The sequence below is a fragment of the Lonchura striata genome, chromosome 2 (genome assembly GCF_050655825.1).
Source record: "Lonchura striata isolate lonStrDom1 chromosome 2, ASM5065582v1, whole genome shotgun sequence".
Lineage (NCBI taxonomy): Eukaryota > Metazoa > Chordata > Aves > Passeriformes > Estrildidae > Lonchura > Lonchura striata.
Genome location: NC_140704.1, coordinates 41,631,278 through 41,644,180, shown reverse-complemented (window position 1 = coordinate 41,644,180; position 12,903 = coordinate 41,631,278).

Here is a 12,903-nt window from a genome sequence, read left to right as displayed (position 1 = left end):
GCAAAATATACATCCCGAATATGAGCACTTCAGGATAATTTTGACATTCTGGACAGAAAGATTAAAATCTTTATTAGGCTTAATGTAAAACAAAAAAATACAGATTACTTATAGTTTCTATAGATTTTCTCAAAAATCTGACAGTTCTTCAGCAGTCTAGAAGGCTATGGTCCATCAATCTGCAGCATATAGTGAGGCTGTGTGTGTACTTCTGTATTTTACATAGAATTGCCATTGTCTCACTGGCAGCCTGAAACCTAAAATTTAACATGTATTTACATCATGAATTGCCCTCTACTTAGACCAAGTTTACATGAACTTGAAAAAAAGCCAGAATATAAACACTTGTTCATCTTGAAGAATCCTCAGATACATTACAGAAGTACATTGTGCAGGTCTACTGTGCCCCTTTATATTTTACAGAATAGAATAAAGTAAAATAGACTATTGCAGTTGAAACTACAACAACCATCTAGTCCAACTGCCTGATGAATTTAGGATTGATTAATTTAAACTGTTTCTGAAGTAAGAAATAGCCAATCATTCAAATAAAAACTTTGCAGACAATGGAGTAGAGAGAGCAAGAAAGAACTCTTCTACTGTTAAAACAAGTGCTACCAGATCATTATGTTAGGAAGAGTACAAAGAATATAAAGATTTCCTTTTATGCCTCGTCTGCAGACTCAGACAGCTGTGTTCAGGCAATCTAGTTATATTAACAGAAGGTACTGTCCTCTTATCCTGGCGGGCCAAACTGACCCCAGCTGGAGATTTTAATCTTTTCCTCAAGGCTGGCAGAAGAAATTGCATGTCAGTGGCTTGAGTTCAGAGTCTGACATCTCACTGTATATTGATAATGAGAAGAGTCAGGAGCAAAGGCAATATGAAAGGTAATCTTAGGGAAATCAGACTTGCAGCTTCTTTCATAAAAAATTGCATCCTGATGGTGCAGCTGTGACAGTCCAGGTATAATCAACTAATTGAAGTCACAGATACATCCATATTCCATTCTCCTAAGCCTTGTAGTGTAACCAGCCAAAGGGAAGTGACAGACAGCTGGGTTCTAAGGGATAAGTCAAACAACTGTTTGCCTGAATTATGGGTTTTAAGGCTGTTGGATTCTGGGCTTTGTATGGAAGCAGCTGCAGCAGGAGCACATTTTCCCTTATGCCAGCCTTGCTATGGCAACAATAGGAGCTTCTCTGACAGATGATGCAGGCAGCTGGGTTTGTTAAACCACCACTAAGATTTGATACATTGGATCTGTCAACATCCCAAAATACTAAGTCAATATTAACTTTATTTAGTACATATCAGAAGGCAGCTAGTGTGGTACCCATAATTCCATTACAGAAAAAAAAAAAAAGGAAATTTGTTAACATAAAAAATGCATTTTGTATCAGGCAGAAAGTATTATACAATGGTATCACTGTTCTTATTTTCCAGTTTTCCTCTGCAACTAAGTGGTTTGTAGCTCCAGTCTCAACAGACATAAATCTATTTCTTTTCTTCAGTGCTTCATTTGACTTTACACACAGTGATGAAAAAGACAGCATGGATTGAGCAATCATTAAGAAGAAAAAAAAGGCAACTCATGAAAGGGCAGCGTAAAGTTCTGATACTCTCTAGTTGCATGTTCTAGACTACTTACAGGCAGAGTCACTGTGCTTACAGCTTAATATATTGATCTATTTTAACTATTCTAGATATTGCTGGGATTCCTGTTCCTCTTTTTCTGGGGAGTTCTCTATTTGCCTGATGATCCAAGCATTTATCAAAACCAGACAAGCTCCTTTCAAAACTCAATACCCAGAGATAGTAACATATGTCAGTGCTAATCTACAACTGCAAAGAGTCCTGTACAAAGCAGAAACATCTGGCAAGTGCAAAATACAGTCATATAAAATATTTAGCTTCAACTGCAAGTTTCTGAGAGTCCTGATTGTGTACTTGGAAATTTTCCCTTTAATAAGCTGATTTTCTTGTTGAATGTATTAGAAAGAAAACTTTTCTTAGGATATAATTAAATGCATTAAATAGCAGTTTTCTTTTAGTTTAGTCTTAGTGTTCTGCACAAAATATAAGAATCTGAGTTATATGTAATTAGACAATTATTCCATCAGAACATGTTACCATCTTGAAACACATTGTGAGTCATTCTAAATTCTGGTGATATTCTACGAATTTCTTTTACGTACATGCTGTTGTGAGAGTGTGGGACTTATAAAATTCTGTGACTCCTTTAGTACTGTAAACTCCTATCTATGGATATGGATTAGGTAGCATAGCTCAGCCTGTCTGAGGAGGTGACCTCAAGGGGAAGCAGATTAAGATATAATATTTAATACTTTCTTAAGACACCTCAGTTTCTAAAGCACCTCAAATACAGACCTGAGGATGAGTTCCTGCCTAAATTAAACAAACATTGATGTAAACTGAATAATAGAATTAAGAGAGTCCCGGTCTTTGACTCTTGAAGGTATTCAGGATGAGAAGGAGTTAAGTTTGACTTGAAGCTTTTGGGATTTTATTCCCAGTGACTGATGGATATCTTTGAAGTCCTGCAAAAGAAGTGTACATGAAGGCCAGGAAATGCTAAGAAGCACAAACATTTTACCTTCCCTCCCATTCACATCCACTCCCTATTCCTCCTTTCTTTGCATAGCCTGTTTTCCCACTTCTTATCTGTGCTTATTTTGTCAGGTCTCCCCAACTTTATTAATAGCTTTCTTTTTCCAGTCCTGTTCTATTTTGACTAACAAATCTGCATTTTTGAGGATAAAAAGTTAATGAGGAAAGAAAGGTGATTTGTGGATTAAAAAACAATTTTGCTTTTCCTTAAACTGAGGGAAATGCGCTTACTTTATGTTTAGAGAACTACCCACCTCCTGCAAGCAGCTTCAAAATAAGCCAGTCTTCCAAACAGATTACACCTCTATGCTCAAAGAAGAAAGAATGTTTTCAGCTCTATCATATTGCATTTTGGCAGACCTTACAAGATAAATGCAATTTTAATCTAGCTGTGAACCTAGGTCAAGCACAGATTATAAAGCTTAATAAATAAGGGGAAATCTGGAAAAGAAATATCTGATTTCAGCTTCATAAAGACCTCCTGTCTGTATCTTACATGCTATACTGGTATTGTTTTTTCCTGCATAAGTTCTTTCAGATAATTTGTTGCAAGTTACTCCATTAAACTTCTGTGTACCGTCTTTATTAATTAAGGTCATAGCACGATAAATATTTTATGTCAGTAAAAAGGCTGACAACTGTCAGCTTCCCTCAATTGTCCATTCCCCTTTCTGCACTTTCATCCCCCACCTTGTGCTAATATAAAAGTTGTTATTTCCACTGTCCATGCAGAAAATCAGAAAGAAGAATCAGCTGTGTTTGTTTTTCTAACTTAAACTGTTGAACTACTGTCTCAGCCCATAGTAAGAAGTCAAATATCCAACTAAGCAATTTAGTGCTATTAGATTTGTATTCTGGAATACAGAGTCTAAATATAAAATAGAGACAGAATTATGTGGGCTGAGGGCAATACTCAAAAATGATCTTTGCAAATACGTGTGTCTGCCAGGAAAGTGTTTCTTGCTACAATCATTAGGCAGTGGTGAACTATTTTTAGAAGATTTGCTTGTCATTGCTCTATACTAAATATAAACAACATTAAAGTCTATTCTTTACAAAACAAAAAATAAAGGCAAGTTTTGCTCTAGAGATATCGATTTTTCCCTTGTTCTTTGAAGTGCAGATTACATCAAGTCGTTCCTTTCTTTTCTGTCTTCCATTCTTCTTGAAACTGAACTAGCCTTCTTCTCACCTTTCTCACTGAACCACTCGGTGGCATGCAGAGAATGCTTTCTTTCTAACCTTTCCTCAGCAGAGCACACAATAGCAAGCTTTGTCTTTGGAAGCTAGGAAAATGGTGTAGGAATGATGATGTAGGAATGTAGGTCCAGTTCCCTGCTGTTTAACAGTCAGCTTTAATAAAACCTTAAATTTACAATGCATAGATCAGCATCTCTGATGTGACCCTTGCAGCTGCTAGAGATTAACTAGTGCCTCTACTCTGGTCCTTATTCCAGCTATGTCCTGCTCTCATCATTGGGTTCTGCTTTGTGGATAACTCTTGCTCAGTAGTTTCTCTGCCTTCCAGATAGTGGAATGAGAGGATTTCTTACGAAACTAATATGAGCCTCCTACTACTCTGCAGCCTCAATCCATGGAACTGTGTTCCTGTAGCTGCATAGAGCTATTATCAGGCACATATAATGTATAAAGGAGGTTTAAGATGAGTAAATGGAAGTTATTTACTATTTATCACTTTTATTAGTGAAAACAGTTTTACTCATGTGGCATTTATTTTTCCTGTTGTCTGCAAAGGGATTATTGAGGGAGGAAAAAAGCCAAATTAATTACAATCTAGTTCTTTAGGTAAATGCACTGGCTAATGTCAATGTAGTATAATTGTTCTTATCTGTCTTTGTGTATCATTAACCATAGAATGCTGCAAATAGGAAAACTGCTTTAACTTGTGTGGAAGTTTCATACTTCTCTTTTTGACTGCGATCCCACAGATGGCTACAGATCTGCTGAATATTCATTGTATCATTGCCTCCACTTTTTAATGTAAGCGATTTCTAAGTGGGCTTGCAAGCTCCTAACAAGCAGTAGCCAAGATTAACTACTACTGGTTTCTTGGATTGCTAAATACAGTGTTGTGCCTTATCATCATGCTGACTCTGGGCAGCTCTGGAGGGGCACTTGGCAACCAGCACATTATTGCAGTGAAGGATCCAAGAGTAAAGAAGTATCTGGACTTGAAGTGAAAACTACTTCTAGCTGGTCAAGATGTAAAGTGTGTGACTGGTCAGTTGAATCATGGAATTATAAGTTCATGAATGTCAGTGACATTTGCAAGACGGGAAGCACAGCTAAGTGCATGGTTCTCTCAGTCATAATGGAATCTGATGTGCTGGTGTCTGGTGATCTGGAATCAGGACAGATCACTTAGAATCTCTCTCTACTGTGCTCCAGTGACTGTTAGTACATCTAGAATGAATTTTAACTGGCATGCAACTAGACTTCCAGGTTTTCTGAAAAGACAGTACCAGTTCTTCCCAAGTTTTTAGTAACACAAGATGTGAAATTTGGAATTTTCAAAGTAGGGATTGAGAGAATAAAGGTATTTCCATTAACATAGGGAATGTTGAGTTATATATGTATGTCCTTATTTCTCTTCATATATCAGGTATTCAGCCTTATGCAACCTGAAGAAAACATTCAGATAAAGTTATTGTAGGAAGATGCATTGACTGATTTTTTTAGAAGTAATTGTTCCCAGCAGTCCCTGCTAGTCAATAATATGCTTAGCTCATGCTCTCAATAGCTGTCTCTGAAAGTTAGTTTGTTATTGCTTAATAGCTTTTATTGACAAAGACTATGTGAAATTGTATGGAGTTCCAAAATTGATTTTTTTTTTTTTTTGCATTCAAGTTTGGTTACATGCCATTGCCATTTTTTTTGTAGCAAATTAGTGAACTGCCATGTCTATCAAGAGAGACTGAACTGAGAACCATGGAATGTGTTTTTCATCATGTAAACAGAGTGCAACAATAAAAAATAGGAATTTGCTATGAAACAGTCAATGTAAAGTACTAAAATCAGAAAGTAACTTGGTTCATTTTAAGTAAAATGACAGCCTCAGTCATGGACTGGTAAATATTTGATGTAGCAAGGAGAAAAAATATAAATAGGGTACTCCATTTTTAAATTGAAATTAGTAGCTAGAAAGTCTTTACATAACATTTTAACTCAGCTGCTGTCAGGGTCCTTAGTGGCCCTACAAGTTTTAGTTATCTTGACCAATCTGTAACCAACATTTTCCATGAGCCTTCTCTGGAACATCTTCCCTATCTCCCAGGCTTTGGCTGCCTCTGTTGGCAGGTAACTATGGTGTGGCACAGCTGTGTAATGTTGGATCAGGCTGCTCTGCAAACAGCCAGGTCAGGAGACAGCAGTGAGAAGCCTCAGATGCGATTGAGATGCACATTTCCATCCATGCACATTCCACCCGTTGTCTCAGGAGCTGCATTTCAGCTCAGCTCTCGCTGTTACGTGGATGCACCTATGCTGATCCTGCATCACTGAGAGGAGAAGTGAGACTAACAACAGGACAATGATCAGCTGCACAGAAAGTCAGTTTATTTGTATTTCTGACCTTATTTATTTAAGCAACCACAGAGTTTATTTGAGTAAAATCATGCAGGGTGATTAGGGCCATATGAAGTTACAATGAGTACATGACTCATTCATGCAAGGAAGATATGTAAAAAGTGAAAATTATTCCTGATTAAAAAACTATTTAAGGCTGGAAGTGAAAATATCTTCTTATTCCCTTGTACTATGATTATGTGAGATTAAAGTGAAAATAAATCAGGTAGGATAAACAAAATCTATTTCTATACTGTTTTATATAGTATTTAGCAAAAAGCAGCTTGCTAACTATTCATGTAAAATGTAAAAACCCCAGAAACAACACCAGCAGTATTTTGTTAGCCACAAAATACCTAATAGATATAGAAATCTATTTTCAATAGCCTTAAGAGATTCTTGGGAGACTTAAGAGGATCACCACCTTATCCCATGGCTCCACCTGGGCAGTCAGGCTGGTTACTTGGTTAAATCTCAGGCAACCTTCTTATAATGGGTGTTTTTATTTTATTTTATTTTATTTTATTTTATTTTATTTTATTTTATTTTATTTTATTTTATTTTATTTTATTTTATTTTATTTTATTTTATTTTAATTTAATTTTTTTTTATGGCAGGAAAGAAGTCTGTGAGCCTTTGATCTGGCTAGTAAGCCAAGATGGTTGATGAACACCAGGCTGTGGACTATCACTTTGTGTAAAGGCAAACTCTCTGCAGTAGTTCTACTATCTGGGACTCACAGGGCATCAGTGATCCCAGGGTAAAAAATATATAGGCTGCAGGAGTAAGAAAGCCAAATTACACTTGGCACTTGCACTGGGATAGACATGTTATTTCATGGCCCCACTTTCTGTATCCCTTTTATTTGATCTGTAGCCATCCTAATGCTCTGAATGCTGACTGTGCTCTTTTAGCTGCTTCACTGTACAGATCTCTGCTACACTGCAGTGCACAGATACAGATGTTGCTGCTCTTGATCTATTCAGGGCATGGATATTGCCCTCTGCTTGTCTGCTTTGTAAGTGGCCACCACATATACTACAGGAGCTTGTACCTCAGCTTCTGACCCAAAGACAGCTGGACAGCTGCTTCTTTCCTGTTCATCTTTTTCTTTATAGTATACTGGTCATAGTAAGTGACCCTGTAAAGGTCTAAAACCACATATTTTTGGACATCAGGTCATTATTTATTTTTGGACTATTGTAATGGGAGTTTCTAGTAAGATCTTTCCTATAAGCCCCCTCTCCTATTCTTCTCCACCCATGAACTTAACAAAGGATGGAGGGCAGATCTAGCATTGCAGGCTAGTCCTCCCCTGTGATGGAGGCAGAATAGCTTCCCCTGCTCCCTCTGGTCACCTTTAATGAGGTGTAACCTTGTTTCTTCCCAGCACAGTGCTTGTCTTTTGCCTCTACCACTTAGTTTCATGCTGTTCCAGTGCTGTGCCTCCGAAAACAAAGCAAGCTGTGCAATCCTAATGTACACAAAGTTTCTCTGTATTGACTGTGACAACTCCAGTAACTCTTGTATCCAGTACGTGTAGTCTAACAGTACCAGCAGCATGCAAACTCTCTTATCAGCACACCAAGCCAGCATGGAATGCCCCCGAGTGGAACTGATCTGCAGCAGCTAGTTTGTAACTCAAGGGCATTGGAGTTTTATTTATCTTATCTTCAGAGGATACAAACTCCTATAAGGCTTGCAACCTTCTGCTTTGTTATTCTGTGGTAGATTCCATGCATATTAACCTACTGAGTATCAACACCTAGGACAAATTTAGCATCCAGAGTAACTGTGACTGATTGCAATGTGGTTGTTTGCTTGGAAATCATACACTTGCCATAAATTGTAAAAGCCGCAGGGGTTCTGAAACAGTTTTCAAAGATGACAGAGAGCCAGCTTTCGTGCCAGTCTGATAGGGCTTCAGTATGTAAACCAAAGCTTTGCAGTGTGCTTAATGTCATGTGTTTCAAGAAAAAAAAAAAAAAATCAATGTCCAAGTGTGTCCTAATTTACAAACACAGAAGTTATTTTTGTTTCTATTAAGTTTTAGTTCCTGTGAACACTTGTCAGCAGATACAACAAAACACACAAACAGGAAAAAGACTTTTGAATGCTACTTTATTACAAGATCACAACATCAATTAGCAATGAGTGTCTTTCACAGGAGATTAATTTAGTGTGCTGTAAGGGAGGAAGCGCCTTTGGCACTAGAGGGAGTTGTTTTTTTTTTTTTGGCAATAAACCTGTCCCATGCAGCTGAAGTTCAAACATATGGGGACTTTATTGGATTACAGAGTTTGTATGCAAACGGACAGAGCAAAAGACAAGATGAAGCATTTAACCTAATGTTTCTGAACAAGATGTGGTACAAAGTGAAGTTTACAGCCAGTGAATATGTCACCTTTTATTATGATTCTTAAAGTTAATGAATGGGTTTTAATTAATGAATTAATATCCCACTTTGGATTTAATTTGAGTCTCCAACTTTTATGTTTAAGAAAGACTGGGACATCCTTCATTAGCAAAATCTAAAAATCTCAAAATCTGTAGTTTAGGGATAGCTTCACAGGTTTTAGCAGCCAGCTTAGGCCCCTTCTCAACAGAGATATTTACAAGAGCTCTAAATTCCAAATTCCTGGGTGATGCCTTGTTTGGCTACTTGGGTGCAGAACAAGCAACAGAAAAACAACATATCCACAAGTGTTTGGAAAAATAATGATGAATTATGGTGATGTTAACAATTTCATCACTAGTTTTGATTTAACAGAAGCATAGAATCATTTAGGCTAGAAAAGGTCTCTAAGATCACCAAGTGCAACCATTAACTCAGTATTGCCAAGACCATCAGTAAACCACATCCCAAAGCACCACATCTATATGCCTTTTGCATAACTCCAAGAAAGGTGACTCAACCACTCACCTGGGCAGTCTCTTCCTTAATTTTGGATAGAAAAACTTCATTGTTTGTAATGTTTATGTATATTAATGTGATCTTCAGACTTAAAATAAAGTTCTAGAACTCACAGTATTTATCTCCAAAGCTCATTAAACTTATTTGTTGCAGATAGAGTTGTGCAGGCATAAAGGATGAGCTTACAAGATGCAATCATGTTGATTAATAAATAGGGTGAGGAAGGGCTGAGTTTTGGCACTATTGATAGGAAATAAACCCAGCAAATATCAGTAGACAGATATCAATAGATAAGACCAGATATCAGTAAATATCAGTGAATGTCTTCAGTAGAAGATAAGGGAAAAATCCACTTTTATTTACATAAAACCACTTTGCAAATCAATAGCATGCCACAAAGTGATGTCTCAAAAGGATATAGCTATGATTTTATGTAGAGAACAGGCTTTATCACTGTTTGATAGCCTGATTTGTATCCATTAGTTTAAAAAAGGAAAATTATTTTCAATTATTAGCACAAAGCGATTATCCTCTCTATAGCTATCCTCATCTCTGCAAACTTGTCTCCTCTGCATTGATATTCTAGTTTATACCTAATACATAAGAATGGATAACAAAATAGTGTAGAAAACATTTGTATTGAAAAATAGATTAACTCAGGAGATAATGAAACTTCTTGTTATTTATATTTATTTTCTTAACTGCTATATAACTTACTGCATCTTTCAGAAGAAATCTTATCAGTTTTCTTGGACATTCAGATACTCATATTTGCTGCTACTAGAGATGATGCATTGTCAGCTTTTTGTCTGTGCACCCATTAACTCCATGGCATGACTAATTAATCTGCTGTAATAACAGTGAACATAGTAGTTTATGGCTTAACTTTAAAATTTGCAAGAGTATTTGAATGTTTTAAACTGTTTAGTGTGTTGGCCTTGAGGGCAGTAAAATGTGCAAAATACACACAAGCTTTGACCATTCAACATTTATCATCACTAACACAATTAGAAATCTTCTGAAGTGTGAGCTGTCCAAATTATAATGCAATGGAAAATTGGCTTTCTAGTCATTAATTACCACATTAACTGGGCCTTTTCTTGCACATTTAAACCTTGGATATTTAATTAGAATATTGGATTAAAGAAAAATATTATTTAGTCTTTACTCATAGGGAAGAGTGAAATATATAAGCTTTGTAGGATGGGCTATTGCAGATGTATACAATTTTGAGAATGCATTCAGTGAATAAAAATCCTTGGCATCAGCCACATTCCCTGAGTGTTCTTTCCTTTTGAGGAAACAGAACATGTTTCTTTTTTAAATATTTGCTGAATTCTGTGGAATCCATGCCTAAGTGGAATATTTTTTTCAATGATGCTGAAATGTTTTTGCTTTTTTGGTTCTTCTGATACCTCTGTGTTTCCCAAAAGAATGCATTCAGTTTCTCTTCTCATGCTATGGTAGGTCAAGGGGAACTTTTCTGGAGACATGAAATCTGCAGTTCTTGAACTTTTCCAGATCTCTTCAATACTCTGTGAGGATTTTTGTACTTATCCAGGAAGATGTCTTCATAATAATCTGAATTATTTTGCTTTCCCTTTTGCATCTGCGCATAGCCTCAGTAAGACCAATGATATTAATTACTTTAAATCCAAAAGCTGGGGCTTTTCTTTTCTCTGACACGGTTATAATTTATAGAAATATAACCCAACTAATGTATTATGTCTGTGGGGAAATTTAACCACTGTGAAGTCTAGGCCCTATTGCTTGACTTCTGTGATTAGTGGCTTCTTATTAGAAACTCTGCAGTTCTGGCAATACATTAGTTTTAAGCTGGACACTGGTGCACAAAGCAATACATTTCCCATTTGCTTTCTAGCTGGCAGTCCATTCATCTCCTGGTAGAACTCCTGTGAGGAATTAATTAGATTTAATGAGGCCCTCATTGTCTCCTTTTTGATGTTATGCACTCTTCTGGTACACCCTTGCAAAATGACAAAATGTATTAGATGTTTTGCTTCTTCATACATGCATTTTGTGACATGTTTTCATAGATTGTGCTGGCTATGTAAGACTTCATGTGGTATTTTGCTTGACTTTGATTTTGAGCTTTGTAAGCGTATTCCTTAGTACCCTGCGGAGTTGAGCTTCATACCCGAGTTGTCCTTTTTACTGACATTTTGAATTTTCAGTCATGTCTGCTGAGTTAGATTGCCATCCATCTGCTAGAAGCCTTGCTCTGGACTGAGTAGATCTTGAGATAGGTCTAAATAATGTGCCCAGATTTAATTCTAAATCTGCCAGTCTTTCAAGCCCTTTTTTGAAGCTTTTTAGTTGTGCCCTGCATTTCAACATTCTTTTCCTTCATGAGAAAACAAATTTGATTCTCCTATTTTCATTCAGTCACAGATAATCTAATGTACCTTGTACCATAGATAAAACCACAATTTTACTTCTTACATTTCTAGGCTGCAGTTTCACTGCCTCCTTTGATCTGTATTAACAAGAGATGTCTAAATGTACCATGTATTTCAGCACCAGCCACTGTAAAAGGGTGACCTTCTCAATGTCATTTTTATTTTCAATGATACCCACTGCTTTTGTGTAAACTGTATGACAGTGTTTGAACTTCCTGCCATTGTCTGCTAGATTCTGAAGAGTAAGAGTTGTGACTAAAGCTTTAAAATATGTATTTTGATTTTATTTCTGATGCTATGTGACATTGGGTAGACTCAGTCAAACAGGATGTGTAGCAGAGATCAACTACATTAAGTACTTTGATTCTAGTTGGGTTTGAATTCCTTTATCTTCTACGTTATGTAGCACAATTTTTTCAGAGGTCCAGCTCTTCCCAAAGGGTGCCACTAACAGTACAGGGAATGAACAGGGAGTTCAGTAACCAGTGAAACAGGAAGCTGTGTGCTTCCTGGTCAGTCCTTCCATGAGTGTATTCCTGGATAGCTAGGAGAAAGGGCAGAGAAAAATAGGACTTTATTTATTTCTAGGGGAAAATATTAATTGCATTGTTTTACAGATGGCAAATGAAAAATGTACTGCCTTGGTTCTCTATGGAGAATCTCCAAATGGAGATTCATCCCTTTTCTGTAAACTTACACTGTTTATTTCTACCGCCCCTGTCTTTGTTGAAGCAAACTGCTCTTGGCCAAATAAGAAGTTGGTCACCTTTGGCTTGAAGTGGAGAATTTTCCCAAGAAAGAGGCTGATGCAAGAGTATTTTTCTACCTTTCCTTCACTTTTATTTTTTTCTTTTATCAAGACTCAAGCCTGAAGGACACATACTGCATTTAATCAACTTCATAGAATTATGCTTCTTATAAGTTAGGGACATGTTAGAAAAAAAACAAAGTGGAAAGAAATTATTCAATACATTTTTTTCCTTTATGTATTAGTTAATAAGGCCATAGTACCTCTGAATGCACAAGTACTTTTCCTATCTTCTGTGAAGAAAATTTACTTGAGCACAAGGAATGTGTCAGAATCATTATGCATAAAAGTTGTGTTTGTGCAAAAAATAGTTTCCTTCAAAACTACTAAACTAAAGAAAAATAATCATAGAACCTGTGGCATCGTCTCATCAGTTTACTTTCATGCAGTGAATACTCTTCCCTTAAAACCTTCTCTTTCTTTTATGATGGCTTGGGTTGACTTGTTTATGTATGTTTGCCTTTGTAATATTTTCCTAAGATTCAAATTACCCTGAAACACTTGCCTGTGGGTGATGGTCTCTGACTTATTTCTTATGCACTGCA